The sequence below is a fragment of the Hypanus sabinus genome, chromosome 7, assembly GCF_030144855.1.
Source record: "Hypanus sabinus isolate sHypSab1 chromosome 7, sHypSab1.hap1, whole genome shotgun sequence".
NCBI lineage: Eukaryota > Metazoa > Chordata > Chondrichthyes > Myliobatiformes > Dasyatidae > Hypanus > Hypanus sabinus.
In genome coordinates, this window is record NC_082712.1 from 151,692,405 (window position 1) to 151,709,271 (window position 16,867).

The following is a 16,867-nucleotide window of genomic DNA, read 5'->3' on the forward strand; positions in this document are numbered from 1 at the left end:
AGAGGTTATGAAAGGTGATATGTGAATGCAGGTTTTTGTCCCTTTCTACAGACCACATCATCAGATTCCTGACAATATTTAAGGTGGAACTTGTGATAATCAATACTAGCACATGCACCAATATTCATTTGAAATAATTAGAGCATACACATCAGTACACAAGGGAAAATCCTCTAGTTGGTAATCTTTGGTTCACACACAATATTAGTTTTATCTGCAATATTTTGTTTGCACTTACTTTTTTTTTTGGGGGGGGGGCAGGGTGTTCTGGGCATCATTGGTAAAGACTACATTTAATGTCCTTTCCAAATTGCCCTTGAATTGATTGGCTTGCTCACAGCATTTCAGGCTGTATTTTGAGAATCAACTACATTTTTGGCTGTAGAGTCACAGTTACTCTAGACCAGGTTGGGATGACCAGTTTCCCTCCTTGAAGGGCACTAGTAAACTAGTTGTACTTGGGGTCATCAATGACTAGTTATCTTCTAATTCAATTCCTAATTATTAAATGGACCAAAATTCTGCAGCTATTGCAATTCAATCATGGCTGAATTTGTTTTCAACCACATTCTCCCGCCTTCTCTTTGTAATCCTTAACTCCTTTAACAAACAAAAATTTATCAGTCTCTGCATTAAGTTCATCATCCTTCAGCTGAAGAAATTCCACCTCATGTGTGAGCTATGCCCTCAAACACCATTACGATTACTCTATTCAAATTTTGTCCTGGGTACATTGTGTTATCAGGTTCTCTGGTATAACTAAAGAGCAATTTTCATTATCACACAATTGCCAGCACATAGGTAGCTGCGATTCTGAGAAGCAGTGCTTAAACATCAAACACAAGCAGAATCAACGCAACCTGGAGAGAATGGTGCCACTGAATCGTATCTAATGCAATGGTTGCAGACAGGATGATGCTTGCTTCCACGTTCTTAAAGTACAACAGACAAATTGGTGGAGTTCATTGTCTACGGGAGTATGCACTCTGCATTCTACAACCACTGCCACCCTCCACAACATTGGCCATCAATTCATACCTGGAGATTACCAGAAAGATCTCTGAATAGAGCAATACCAAATAAACAACCACAAACTTACTACATACGTAAAGGTCATTGTTCACCACATTTTCCTCATAATATCCAAAGGCTTTGAATTCAGCTCAATTCATATTCTGCTACTGCCACTCCGTCCAGCCTACTTACTGTCTCACTCACAAATGCTGACCCTCTCTCCTTCATGTTCACATCATCCTTCATCTTCTCCGACGATCCCACTGCAAGACAGACAGGCAGACACACACACACACACACACTCACTCTTACTTTACTTCACTGAAAATGAACATAAACATAGAACAGTAAAGTACAGTACAGGTCCTTTGGGCCATAATGCTGTGCCAACTCTTTAACCTACTTGTAATACATGTGTAATACGTGTCTTATCTCATGGGACTGGTCACCACACTCTTTCTGAGAAAATCAAATCACTTAGTACAACACTAGGTACTAGTGGGCCATCACTAGCTCTAGGTATCAAAAGGAGGCAGTGAATAGAAAATACACACTTTTATAGGTAAGTTTATTTATAAAAAATAGCAATATATACAAAATATTTACAAGAATAAGAACAATACAAAATTCCAACATTCTGTCTTAGGATCCTAATCTCAGATATCAAACGAAAACCAAATTCCTTTTTAGTTAGAATCAGTGAGATCCATTAGAGTAACCGTTATTACTCCAATTTCTCTAACTAATTAGATATAGTGTTATTCCCTATTTAAAGGTTTACAGACTAACCTTTCCTTTTTATTTATCCCAAGTTAGTTTGAAACTAATTGAATTCCTATTCTTAACTGTTTATGGTTGACTTCAGTTTCTGTTCCAGGTCAGTATGTCTACAAATTTAAATTCAACCCTAAAAAAATGTTTGTGTGTACTTAGTTTAACTCCTTTCACAACAATTCTCCAACATCACAACTTTTAAACAAAGTAAATCTCATTCAGTACCTTTGCAAAAATAATCAGTTCTTCCAGAAAATCAAATTCAACTCTTTGATTGAAAAATAAACTGATACATCCAATGGTATTAAATCCTCTGTCTTGAAACATTTTGTTCCCGCACTGGTTCTTCGATATTGGGTATCTAGCCATCTTGCTTCTTGGTTTGTTGAATGAAATAGTGGGTCATCCATGGAAAGTCCATTCACTTTCTTACACATTCGAGATCTTGGACACTTGTTTCTGCCAGTATTGTCTTGCTATCCCTGTTTGTATATACCTGTAGCTTCCTTAAACCTTTTATTGATGTTGTCTCTCCTCCAGCAGTTTCTCCCTGAGGTTTTCAAGTAGGGTTGAGATGCTCACTACTAATTCCATTTTTAACAGTTTATATCTTTAGCTTCTAATAGTTTGCTGTCTTTATTTCACTCACCTGCATCAGCCACACCTCGTTCTCACAGAGCTTTCTTTCCCCCCAAGTTCTCTTTTCTTTTAAATTCGGTAAACCTTGTTTTAATCCCTCCACAGGTGGAGCTTTCTAAGATTACATCTTTGGGTTTAATTAACCTGGGTTATATACTCCAAGGTTAATCTCAGCCTTCCCTCCAACCCTGCCCTCCATATCTCTTGCATTGACATGCCTACTGTAGCTAAGAATCTCTTAAATGTCTCTAATTTTTTTGCATACCACCACCCCTCAGAGTGCTTTCCTTACACTTGTGTTTTAAAAAAAAATGTGTCTCAAACATCCCCCTTAAAAATTTTTCCCAACTCCTTACAATTATGCTTCTTCTTCTGTCCTGGGAAAAAAAGAATCTGGCTGTCTATTCAACTGAACCTCATATCTCAATACTGATGACAATAACAAGAGATTAGTTCTAATCTCTCAGATCAATATATATTGGTTCAATGTCATCCAGTGAAGTGAGCAGTAGGTGAGAATAAGACACACAAAATGCTGGTGGAACACAGCAGGCCAGACAGCATCTATAGGGAGAAGCACTTTCGATGTTTTGGGCCGAGACCCTTCGTCAGGACTAACTGAAAAGAAAGATACTAAGAAATTTGAAAGTAGGAGGGAGAGGGAGAAATGCAAAATGATAGGAAAAGACCAAAGGGGGTGGGATGAAGCTAAGAGCTGGAAAGGTGATTGGCAAAAGTGATACAGAGCTGGAGAAGGGAAAGGATCATGGGATGGGAGGACTAGGGAGAAAGAAAGGGGGAGGGGAGCACCAGAGGGAGATGGAGAACAGGCAGAGTGATGGGCAGAGAGAGAAAAAAATGAACAACTAAATATGTCAGGGATGGGGTAAGAAGAGGAGGAGGGGCATTAACAGAAGTTAGAGAAGTCAATGTTCATGCCATCAGGTTGGAGGCTACCCAGCCGGTATATAAGGTGTTGTTCCTCCAACCTGAGTGTGGCTTCATCTTGACGGTAGAGGAGGCCATGGATAGATATATCAGAATGGGTATGGGATGTGGAATTAAAATGTGTGGCCACTGGGAGATCCTGCTTTCTCTGGCGGACAGAGCGTAGGTGTTCAATGAAACAGTCTCCCAGTCTGCGTCGGGTCTCACCAATATATAAAAGGCCACACCAGGAGCACCAGATGCTGTATACCACACCAGCCGACTCACAGGTGAAGTGTCGCCTCACCTGGAAGGACTGTCTGGGGCCCTGAATGGTGGTGAGGGAGGAAGTGTAAGGGCAGGTGTAGCACTTGTTCCGTTTACAAGGATAAGTGCCGGGAGGGAGATCGGTGGGAAGTGATGGGGAGACGAGTGGACAAAGGAATCGTGTAGGGAGCGATCCCTGCGGAAAGCAGAAAGGGGGGGCAGGGAAAGCTGTGCTTGGTAGTGGGATCCCGTTGGAGGTGGCGGAAGTTACGGAGAATTATACGTTGGACCTGGAGGCTGGTGGGGTGGTAAGTGAGGACAATGGGAACCCGATCCCGAGTGGGGTGGCGGGCCGATGGGGTGAGGGCAGATATGCGAGAAATGGGAGAGATGCGTTTGAGAGCTGAGTTGATGGTGGAAGAAGGGAAGCCCCTTTGTTTAAAAAGACATCTCCTTCGTCCTGGAATGAAAAGCCTCATTCTGAGAGCAGATGCGGCGGAGACGGAGGAATTGTGAGAAGGGGATAGCATTTTTGAAAGAGACAGGGTGGGAAGAGGAATAGTCCAGGTAGCAGTGAGAGTCTGTAGGCTTATAGTAGATAGGTGAGAATAAGTACAGATTGCAAATCAGCTTTGATTGCTGGCCTGCCATTGAAGACACAAGGAGGTCTCAGTATGTAAGTAAACAGTAAAGCTATAGAGAGCTGCAAAGCTTGCGTTTTAATCCTTAAATGGTGTGCTCCAAGGGAAAAGCGATAGTCCACTAAAATTGAAAACTCTTGCTGGAGGACAAAAATTGGCCACTGCAGTATTTTTGCCATTGTTGAAGCTAATTCAAGAGAGAGCTGCATTTCTAGTGCAAAGGAAGATGACAACAGAAAGCCACAGGTTATATACTGTTTTTCCTAAAATCTTTCACATGGCAAAATAGACAGCATAGATAATAGGGAGCTCAGGTAGGGTAGATTCCGGAAAGGGTATACTTAGGTAATTTTAATTTAGAACCAGGATGTCCATCAGCAGTGAGGTTATGAATGGTAGAAACAATTCTTCGCTTGGGAAGGAGGGGAATATGAAGGGTTCAGTTATACTTTAGAGGGATCTGAGGGTAAAGTTGGATGGGTGATTTTGACAGGAAATTGGAGTAGATTCACATTGATATAATTACCTCACTGATATTGGAGCCTGCGATTCATCAACTGCATTGGTAATTAAACATAGGAAATGTCCAGTTCATGTTCTGCTTTTATAACTCCTAGTAAAACAAGGAGCAAAATGTTATCAAGCTAGCAAAGACCTGCAAATTAAAGGATCCTGACTGGGATTTTGATGCATTGCCGACTATAGATGCTTGCCAGAGTTTTCAAGGTTGTGAGTTTTATTGCATCATTCCTGGTTCTCACTTTCTTTATTGTGGTTTTTCCAAATTGTAGACAGCACAGATATACTTTGTGAGCACAGGCTGAACAATGATCATACCTCACAGTATGATTATTGCCTCACAGTATGGCCACTCGTGGCGTGGAATTCCACCCACAAGGATGACCGCAGCAACAGGGTAGAATGATCATGTGCACCGAAGGCACTTTGTCCTCATTTTCTCTTACCTCAACGACAGCCTTTTACACTGCTGCACGGAAGCAGCCAATGGGAGAGCTCTTCAAGGCTGTGACGTCCTTCTCATACTTCCCAAAGAAGCAAAAACTGTGACCTTCACAGTCAGCTGCCATTGCAAATAGTGCAGATAATGTTTTAACATAGCAAATGGTAAAACTGTACTAACAATTTTTACAGGTAAATTGCCCTAGCTTTATTAATTTAGGGAAAACCTTGATCGTCTATCAGAACTAAAGTCAACATCGTTTCAGTGCAATAAATAAAGATGAAATTTCTAGCCTTGGGTTATTAACCTATTAATCATCAGTATAAACAGATACAGGGACAATGTACAAGAATGAAAAAAAACTGACAAGCTAATCTGCTTTATGCATTACAATTGTGTTGTTGAAGGACAATGGCTGACCACAAATGGTTTAAGTAAAATAACAGTGTTAAAGTTTGAGCACACTCAAATGCTTCAGAAGCCTCACAACCAACCATTATGCTCAACAATTACCAGGGATGGCACTTCAAAATAATTGGAGATCCCAGTTATGAATGCTATAATGATGTCAAATGAGCTTAATGTAGCATTGCTTAGCAACATCACATTCCAAATATCAACATTTTCTTTGTTGCCATTTCTTATTTTTTGTACTATTTTGTGAAAAATTATTCTCATAATGTACTCCTGAAAATGAACACAAAAAATAGTCATTACAGTTTTTGTGACAGATTATACAAAATAACAATAAAACCTTTGGTTTTCTTCGGCAGTGAACTGGTTTTGTATGTCCTGGAGCTGACATTCCCATCAATCTCAATAATAAAACAGCTAATTAAGCAGATTAGGACACCAATTTGCAGAGATCTGGCACTGCTGGTGCAAATTCACACAATGTCATGAGCACTGAAAACTGGAAAATAAGGCATACATCCTTGAGCAGTGCATGATACTTATCAATAGATTTGCATCATTTTGCCTATTATTTGCTGCGTACTAATAGGTTAGACAAGTGCACCTTCCAAACATAACATGGACTATGAGTACACACTAAAACATTTAGACTTGTGAAACCTGCACACTGGAGCAATCCCATTTTTGGCACCTGTGCTTCACAAGGCAGCACGTTACAGAGCTGCCTACCTGTGCCAATGATCGCACGTTTACATATTGATTAGGAATGTCTCCTTCAGTAGAAGTCAAGATAACACAGTCTAAGCCTTCCATTAACTCTTGTGCTATCAATATGCAATTTCTACATAACAATCAAAAATACTTGGCAGAGCTAAATAAATCAAACATCTTAAACCACTGTAAGACTAAGAACTTCTACTCTCACCGCTAAGCAGTGATGAAATGGGATAAAGAAGACTAGAGTGATCAAGGGAAAGATCTTCCAATAACCCTCGACTCTCAATGTAACTCTGTTGGCCCCAGTCTTAAAAATATAATTTGCTCATTACTAATTGCTTATATTTAATCTATACTTATTGTACAATTCAAAAACTTGCAGTAAATTTGGTGAATCCTTACCAAATGCTTGGCTCATTTTTAAGTATGTTTTTGATGGCCTTATTGAGAGATCATGGTCTTTAATTATTATTACACTGTTTGCTTAGATGGGTGTCAAAGATTCCTTGATTCTGCTGAGGAGGGTAGATTGCTTTCCTTGAGAAGCTAGTCCGTATTTCTACGAATACATAAATTTTCTGGCTATATATCCTGCTGGTTGTTGGTTAATGAATGGAGATGTTGATTAGCCTGATGGCTTGGAGGAAGTAACTGTTTCCTTGTTCCCTCATTCGTTCCAGCTCTCCCAGTTTTTTCTGACAAATTGAAATCTGTTTGTGCAGCTTCTTTCCCTTACTCTGATGAAAGGATATCATTCTGAAAGTAAACTCTTAAACTCTCCCCTTGAGATTCTAATTGAATATTTCCAACATTTATTTCACATTTCTAGCACTTACAATTTTTTTTATTTTTCAAACTATATTGTAAAATGTGTGCCACTGCTCCTTGTCACTGCAGCCCAATGAAAACCCATCAAGATTGCCAATTCACAATGATCATCTCACAATTTTTTTTCTCTCAGCATAGTAAATGGATTTTAATCATGACCACTTTTTGAAAATATTCAGTACTTGAGGGAAAAGTAGGTGAAGTAATTAATATTTGTCAAAGTCATGACCTTGGGTTCGAATTCTTCTAAGTAACTCCGTTGTCTAGTAAAATTCTTCAGAATAAATAGACATGTCAATAAGACAGTACGCAGCAGACCAGTAAGAATCCTGTGTGCTATCTATTAGAAACTGCATGGAGAAGCCAAGGCACATAAGGCATAGACACAAAGTGGACCCAGAAGTGGATCCAAATGTTGTGCCTGAAGTCCATAGTTCTTTTTTCTGGATGGCATATTGTTGAAAATGAACCTCATGGTGCACAGAAAAAAATGGTTACATTCAATATAATTTCTAGTTCTTGAGAGCCATAATTTCCACACTAAACCCTTCATCATCAGGCGTAAGTAGAAGTAGACAGGCATGGAACACGAAAATGGGTCCCTTGGAACACCCTGTGCATATGTCCATGCTGACCACTAAAGACCTATCTGTACTAATCCTATTTCTCAGCACCAGTTTAATAGGCTTCCATGGATTAGTGCTTCAAAAGTTTGGACAGATATTTCTTAAATACTCACTTGGGTTGTGCATTTTAGATTGGAACCAAGGTGAAAAAGTTCCTCCTCAGACCCCCTCTATACTTACTTCTTACCCTAAGCCTAAGTACTTGAGTTTTAGCTAACTCTGCTGTGATGAATTATTTTTTTCTTGCAATTCTGCCTTTTTTCACCATGATATTTACTCAACATTTTTTGATGTGATCTGATGCAAATGAAGGAGAATATCAACAAATGTATAAAAAATTACATAAGAAAAGATTTGTTTCAAGGTGAGCATACATTTGCCTTGAAATCAGAAAGAATATGATAGGGAAATAGCAGCATGCAAATCACACAGCCACATTACAAATGGCATGGCTGCCTCACAGTATGTCTGACTTCTGTCTTTTTTAAATTACTTCAGTTGTTATTCTCTGCTTTTTTCGTGTCAATCTATTTTTTTTTGCCAATCTTTCCTGCTGTTTTTTTCTGTCTTCCACTTTGCCTAAAAATACTGTATATAGGTAATCAATTCTTTTGACCCCAATCTCCTGCTACTTTCTAGTTCATTGATTTCCTTCATCTTATATTCTGCATCCATTAAAGTTGTTGCTTGAATTCTGTTTACAGCAAGCTAGATAAAACTTCATCAGCCGGTGAGGCCACTCTTAACGTTTTACCACAATAGTTGTTTATCTGTACGGTTTGTGTAATCTAGTCAGGGTACAAATATAGCACCAAATTATCCAGCACAGCTGGTAGCTATATATCTTCAAATGTTCACTTTCAATAACTTGCATATGATATAGGACTGAAAATCAAACAAAATGCCAGAAAAAATGAAATAAAAACGAAAAATGCTGGGAATATTTAGCAGGCCAAACAGAAACTGTGGAAATAAAACCAGGCTTATTGTTTCAGATCAAGGACATCTTATCATTAAGAAGTTCTGATAAATAGTCTTGAACCTGAAACATCAACCCAGTTTCTTTTCTAAAGATGCTGCCTGACCTGCTGAGTATTTTCAGAAGGAAAAAGGAAGGTAAGTACAGGACAGGTCACAGAAGTCTGCCAAGTAAAGAATGAATTAAAAAGTTTAGAAAGAGATAAGAATTTAACTTTAGGCAAAATGAAAACAAAGTTGAAAAGAAGAGTTGGGAATACAGGACTTAAGAACTTATATTTGAATATATGCAATAAACAAAGTAAGACAGATGATCTTGTAGCGCAATTGGAAATTGGCATTTAAAAATTGTGGGCATTACAGAGTCACGATTGAAATAAAATCACAGCTGGGAGCCTAACATCCGTGGATCATCATCATTATCATGGTCTTCCATCTGTCTTTAATCTGATAAGCTCTTCAGAACTTTTGCCTGTCCACACCGTGATGTAACTCATAGATGCCATGTTGTGTCGAATGTGACTCTTTCTTTCATAAATTTTTCCCATAACTGCAAGATGTTCAAGCTTCTCTTTCCTCACGATGTGGCCCAGAAATTACTGAGCTACTGTTTCCTGACTGATGACATCAGCTTTCTTCTTATTCTGGCTTTCCGCAACACTTTCTCATTTGTTATTCTGTCCTTCCATGTTATTTTCATCATTCTTCTCAAAATATCTGTCTAACATTCACTTCCATATGTTAGTGTGGAATGAACCTAGCATCACATAACTCTGAGTTTCATGTCCATAGAAGTTATGCCATTCTTTATTATCATGTTCAAATGCTTGAACATTTAGTAATCCCAATCCTTCTAATTTTAACATCAGCCCTATTGTCAGATGCTATTGTGCTCCCTAAGTAATTAAACTTCCACGTTTGTTTAATTGTTTCATTGCCTACCTTTAGATGACATTTCTAAATTCCTTTCTTCTTTGTGATAAACATACATTTGGTCTTCTGCAGTTGATGGTCAGCCCTCTCATTGCATTTTATGCATCAACTTTATCTAGTACTTCTTGGAACTTTTCTTCAGAAATAGCTTTCTGTACTGTGTCGTCTGTCTATCACTGGTTGTTGAAATTGTATTCCCCAATTATCATGTCTGGAATACTGCTAATTTGTCTTACAATTTTCATGTATAAACATTATATTAAAAGGACAGGCAGGTAGGCAGAGGTGGATGAGGTGGAAAATGAAGTCAAAACCCTAGAAAAATATGACATAAGGTCAGATGATATAGAATCCTTGTGGATAGATTTAACTGCAAGGGTGAAACAAAATATTATATGAGTTCTATACAGACCTCAGAACATTAGCCTGGATGTAGAGTACAAATTAAAATGGGAAATAGAAAGGGCATGCAAAAAGGGTAATGTTATAATAGTCATGCAGATGTCAATATACAAGTACATTCAGAAAATTAGATCTGTGCTGGATCCTAAGGGAAGAAATTTATAGAATGCTGATACTTTTTAGAGCAGCTATGGTTGAGCCCACTAAGGAAAGGCAATACTCCATTGTGTGTTGTGTAACAAACCAGATTTATTTAGGAGGCTTAAGGTAAAGGAACACTTAGGAGCCTGTGATCAAAAAATGAAAGAAGCACCCTATATTTTGAGAGGGAGAAGCTATAGAGAAGAGTATAAGGCACTCCTGAAGTCCTGAGACTACTTACTGCTCATTAACAAAACTAGGAATACAATGAAATACATTATTAATAACACTTTTTTGTTTAAAAAAAAAATATGGTAAATGATCACGCTAAACAATGGAGAGGTAAGCAAAGGTGATGCTGAGTTGAGGGTCGAAACATACGGGTGCAAGGCGAAGTCGAGCCAAAGTTGGGCAAGATTGAGCTCAATTTCTGGCAAGGTCAGGGTGAGTGGAGCAGAATAATTCAGAGCAGAGGTCAGGCAGATTCAAAGCCTACCCACCTAAAGCAAGAGTGAGGTTTGATCGGTTCAAGTGCCAGCCAATTTGGAAAGGTTGGGTATGGGCCGGGCCGGAACGGAACGGCAGGGTCCAGACCCAGAGTGAATCAATGTACCAGGGCTTGGATCCTAGACTGAGGAATGACTCAATGTTTGGACAATTTAAATGGCGGGCCAGAGGGGCTGAAAAGGCAGTGGGTCGTGACCAGAGTTAGGGTCGGGGCAGTTCTGCTCTGCTCTGCACTGCACAGAGACGGAGGCTATGGCCTGCTCTCCACTCTATGCTGAACTGACGTTGAGGCTATGGCCTGCACTGGCAGAGTAATATACAGTGTCTCGATCCAAAACTTTTACCGTTAGTCCCTCTCTGTAAATGTTGTGAAAGAATCTATTAATCACTTTCAGTTCAAAGGGTTAATATTAGTTAAACCAGGCTGGGAAACATCCCTGTCCTTTTTAAATCCAGCTGTGAGGGCAGCTCAATCTAGTTTAAAGCTTCTTCAACTTATCTTGACACTGTACTCCATGTTTGCTGTAAATATGTACTTCGGTTTCAGGAGTGAAATCAAATCCCAATTTTTTTGAGTTGAAGACAGAAGTGCTATCACCAGTGCTTTGAAAGCAGAATGCTGAAAGCACAGATAGTACAAATAAGTGATAAAATACAGATGTTTGCATCAGATAAACAAATTCCAGTGATACGGCATTAATTACAATGCCTCGTATCACTAAGCTCCAGGCAGTCTCCATCTTGAGCACTGATTCTTCCCAATGAATCACCAAATTCAAACTATACACCCCCAACATTCCCCAAAAGCAAATGAGATTTTGTATTTTTAATACAAATAATCAAGGAGAATACATAGCTGCTTACTATTACTGCTCCCTTCAATACAAACAGCTGATGAAATTCAGCTCAGGCCAGTATATCATCAATGTAGCAGATAGTTGTTGGATTGGTCTTGCTTCTCTGCACAAGTTGTACTTCACAACCTGACAAGAGCCAGGGTATTTTACACAAATTAATCATTGAAAGGTTTATTGCATTAAACCTGAGTGTAAGTAGTAGTAATCTGCATTTAACACTGACATATAATGAATGTTTCTTTTTAATCCATGTTCCTAAAATTGCTCCTGGGAGGCAATATTTGCAGACCTGTCAATGTCTTGTTCAGCAAGTATTAGCATTCAATGTGCAAATTTATTCATGATCCACTTCATTTGCACATTACATTTATTTCCTCCATTTAATTCTGTGCCAGCTTCTTTCCTTAAAGCAAGTGAAAGGAGCAGGAAATGTTTCAACGAAGGGCACAGCAGGAGACATTGGCTATAGGAAGAATGTTTCAATGAACTCTGCACAAACAAGAACACAGCAAATGAGATACAGTAGATGGATGGGGCATGAGACTGTCAGTGGACTTGTGTCCACAGTTCTGGACTACTGAGAAAAGCTACAGCACAGAAAGAGGTCATTCAGCCTGTGGTATTCATGCTAATTAAAGCAGCTATCTTGACAAGTCCAGAAGTCCATTGTTTTGCAGATCAAAGCTGATTTTAGCTATCTGTTTGCTTGTTTATTTATTGAGATACAGCACAGATTCGGCCCTTCCAGGCCCACAAGCCTCGCTGCCCTGCTCTCCCACACTTTAATTCTGGCCTAATCACAGGATAATTTACAATAAACAATTAACCTAACAACTAGTATATCTTTGGACTGTGGGTGGAAACTAGAATACCTGGAGGAATCCCACACGGTCACAGGGAGAACGTACATACTCCTGACAGGCAATGTGCGAAGTTCTTCATATATACATTATTTTTGGGTTTAAATGTAGATTTATGTACTTGAATCCCATCATAACAGTGACAAAATTTGTATAAATCTGAAATTAGAAGCTATTCCCAATAAGTCTGAAGTTCAAATTAAAGTTATTTTCAAAATACATACTGCACATATTGCCATTCATTTTCTTGCAGGCATTCACAGAAGAACAAAGAATATAATAGTAATCAGTGAAAAAACTACACAAAAAGACTGACAAGCAATCATTGTGCAATGTCTAAACATAGTGAATATTAAACATTTGATTTGTCATAAAAACCGTTCTGATTTTCCAGTGCTCTTCAAAGGACATCTGCCAACCTCACTGAGTCAGTCCTGTATTTGACTCCATGCACTTTATTCAGTGTGGTTAACCATTAACTAACTACTTGTTGACAGATCCAACAAGACACTCGGGTAATCGTGAATTGGCCATTTCATCATGAATGATAAACTTGTGGCTGCATGGTGGAACTAGCCTCAAGAAGCATCTGGAATTAAGGAGGTTGTATGAATACTGAATTGCTACAACATTGCATCTGATCCTGCCCTAAAAAAAAATTGCCCTATTTTATTTTAAAGTGTACAGGAGTGAGATCAGCAGGCTGTGTGATGTCTCAACAGCAACCTTGTGGATAATGACATTAAAACTAAGTAACTGATTGTGGACTTCAGGAAGCATTAGCCAGAAGAACACGCACAAATCAGCATCAGAGGGTCAGCAGTAGAAAGGGTGAGCAGCTTCAAATTCTTCAATGTCGACATCTCAGAGGATCTAAGGCCTAACATATCGATACAATCATGAAGAAGGCACACCAATGGCTATACTTCTTTAGCAGTTTGAGGAGATTTGGTAGGTCACCAAAGGCTCTCACAAATTCTTGCAGATGTACTGAAGAGTGCATTCTGAATAGAGGGATCACTGCTTGGTATGAAGTTCCAACGCACAGGATTGAAAACAGATTCAGCTAGCTCCATCATAAGCAGTAGCGTCCACACCATTGAGGGCATCTTCAAAAGGCAGTGCCTCAAAGTGGCAGCATCAATTATTTAAAGAGCAAACACGAGGAAATCTGCAGATGCTGGAAATTCAAACAATACACACAAAATGCTGGTGGAACACAGCATTTTGTGTGTGTTGTTTGAGCATCTATAATTAATGACATTCACCACCTGGGACACACCCTTTTCTCACTACTACCATCAGGAAGAAGGCACAGGAGTCTGAAGACACACACTCAATGTTTTAGGAACAGCTTCCTCCCTTCCACCATTAGATTTCTAAACAGTCCATGACCCCCATAAACACTCACATGAATTTGCTCTCCTTTCCAACTATTTATTTATATTTTATATATTTCTTATTTTAGTTTATAGTAATTTTAGTATTCTGTTAGTAATTATAATACTGCACTGTACTGTCATAAAATAACAAATTTCATGTCATAGTGTACGTCAGCGCTAATAAACTTTATTCTGATTAATGAACAGTGCAAAAAACACACAAAATGTTTCTCATTTTTAAGTTTCTCTGTTGCCTATTTCAAGAAATGTGGATGCTGAGAGATGTATAATTGCACCAGCTTCTTCCCAGTAAATGAAATACAGTCCATGGTCAGAGCAAATTGATAGCCTTTCTCACAATAACTATAACGCTGATCCACTGCATGACTACATGAATGTTAATTGCTTCTGTGAGCCCTATAGAGAATGAGTTAATATTACTTAAAAACATGCTTTTGCTCATGGTAGACAGAGACTATAGCACAGTGGACCATTGCATGTGATATAAGACCTTGATGCTAATGCTGGTGTAATAACATTGGGTAATCAGTTTTCTTCATGCAGAAAAAATCTCTCTGCTAGATTTGATGCTCATCTCAAAACTGTTGTCAATACTTTTCTGTGGTCACTTGCTACAAGATACTAGTAAATTTCAAGACAATTCTATGAATCAAAGCAGCAAAGATAAATGATAGTTGAAATTTCCTTGGAAAGAATATCTGCCACACACGCACAGCAGTATGTGATTCATTGTAATCTACACCACATCAATGTAAATGGTGTTTTGGTGTCTGACAGAACAAACAAAATTCATTGAATGCATTTTTGTTAAATTTGCAGAGTACAGAGGAGTTGAAACTGGCTACAGCAAGAATCTGGTACATTCCAGTGAAACCCTTTTTAGCAACAGGGTATGTATATGGACTGGAAAGTAATTATTTGTGTGGGGTTCTTTTACTTCAGGATTTATTTGCTGGCATAAATATTAAAAGTGAACTTTAAATTTAATATCCGTTCTCTTTTCTTTTCCTTCAGGCTCAGTTCATGCACCTGAACTGATAGTGTGTTTGGCCACTTGTACACCTTTTCAGACCTAGGGCTATTGATTTCTGATTTGCTTCGTTTTGATTGGTTGCGATACACCATTGCTCAGCCTCTTCCGTCAAATCTCAAAAGCCTTATTTTTTTCATAATATAATATTATTAGCTTGTACTTGCAAAGAGCTGCTGCCAAGTTCCAAGTTTCAAAACCTTTAACCAAAGGTGCATGTCATTAGATGATCAGCTGAAATAAATTGTGGCCTAATGAGAATTAGATCATTCTGCCTCAATTTAATGACATTATTGAGACCTTAGTTCACTTAGAACCTCACACAGAACATTCCTAAATTAATTTGTGCTTATTAAGAATTTTTTTTTTGATTGGCTTTTTAATTTCTTTTAAATTTCAATACCCTTTCTCTTTAACAATATGCACTGAGTACACTTACTGGCTTTGAGCATTACAGAATAAAGGGAGAAAGTATCTTCAACTAGTATAAGAGCAAAATAGCCAGTAAACAGATAATTAGGGCACACTGATGAGAAATGCACTAATCTGACAATAAAATAGTAGTTTCACTGGAAAATGTTTCCAAGACAATGAACGGTGCCAACATTACTGATAAATTCCAACAGTTTTCTTTCCCTTTCATGTTTTAATGTGATTACAATACACCAGAGAGGACAAGGAACATCTGTGACATATTCAGTGATATTTAATAATCTCTTTCATGGACCACTAACTCTACTTACCTAATGCTGTGGGATGAATACATATCAAAAACATCAGCTGTTTCAGTAGGATTAGCTGCCAGTTTCCAATATTTTATGATCCAATTACTGATTTGCAACCTTGTTCTTGCTGGCTGCCAGATTTAAACCTCTCTATTCTGCCAGATTTCAACCTCAGTAGTTTGCCTAATTTGCTTCCCAACCTTATCTTACCCTTCTTTCCATTTTGATTCTGCTTCTATTACTGTCATGTATACAAAACTCCAATAATGTGAGACTTTTATCAGCATAAGATAAATCACTATGGCTCGTGCCTACGCGTGCCTAATCTCTGACTATATTTCAAGTTCAAGGCTGAGTGTTAGCACATGTATTACACACACGGAAACATACCTCCATATGAATTCCCTCCATTACTCTTTAAGTTAGTGATTCTTCTTCCTTGAGTTTTAACGGCAGTTGGCATCCACACTGTTGCGTTACTGCCAAGGTCAGTGCTTATATTTGATGATGTCTGATAAGAGAGTGAACAGCCAGAGACATTCCCAGGACATAATTTTAAAGTGACTGGAGGAAAGTATAGGGGAGATGTCAGAGGAAGGATTTTACACAGAGAATAATGCCCTAACAGGGGTTGTGGTAGGGATACATGGATGATAAAAAGATGAAGGGATGTGCAGGAAGGAAGAGGTTAATTGATCTTGGAGTAGTTTCAAGAGTCTGGCATAATATTGTCGGCTGAAAGGCCTGTTCTCTGCTATAGTGCCTCATGTTCTATTTGTTATTTCGTACGACAGGTGTTTTTCTCCTCACACTTCTAATTGGTTTTTGCCAAGCCAGTCCTCCAGCTCGTGGCTGCGTCAAGGGACCACGGTGAAGCCGTCTCGGATCTTAGTGAGAGGGCATGTTTGGACCGGGGTGAGGATGTCCTGGGTAGGGGCACCACGGGGCAAGCTGGGCTTTGTCAGGTGCCCCATCGGTGTAGTGCCCTGCTATAGTGTTCAATGTTCTGTTGAAAACATTTAAGGATTTTGTTTTCTAAGTTACAGAGGTACATAAAAGCAAGTTGGAGTACACTATTTCCCAAATATTAATATTTCAATATAATTAATTTATATTAAAACATATTAATTGTCTCAGATAATTTATGTTGAAAAGTTAGAGAAATTAAGTAAACTCATATTTGCCAGGAACACTGCTTTTTATAATGTTGGATTTGCATGCAG

General features: G+C 38.6%; 1 protein-coding gene across 1 annotated transcript in view; it reads right to left on the minus strand.

Moving 5' to 3' along the window:
- lrrc4ca (leucine rich repeat containing 4C, genome duplicate a) overlaps positions 1 to 16,867 on the minus strand; it is a 1,033,148-nt gene that overhangs the window by 605,490 nt on the left and 410,791 nt on the right. The window contains exon 8 of the mRNA XM_059975961.1: positions 4,789 to 4,875. The gene's annotated coding sequence lies outside the window, so the exon portion shown is untranslated. The remainder of the gene's footprint in view (positions 1 to 4,788; positions 4,876 to 16,867) is intronic.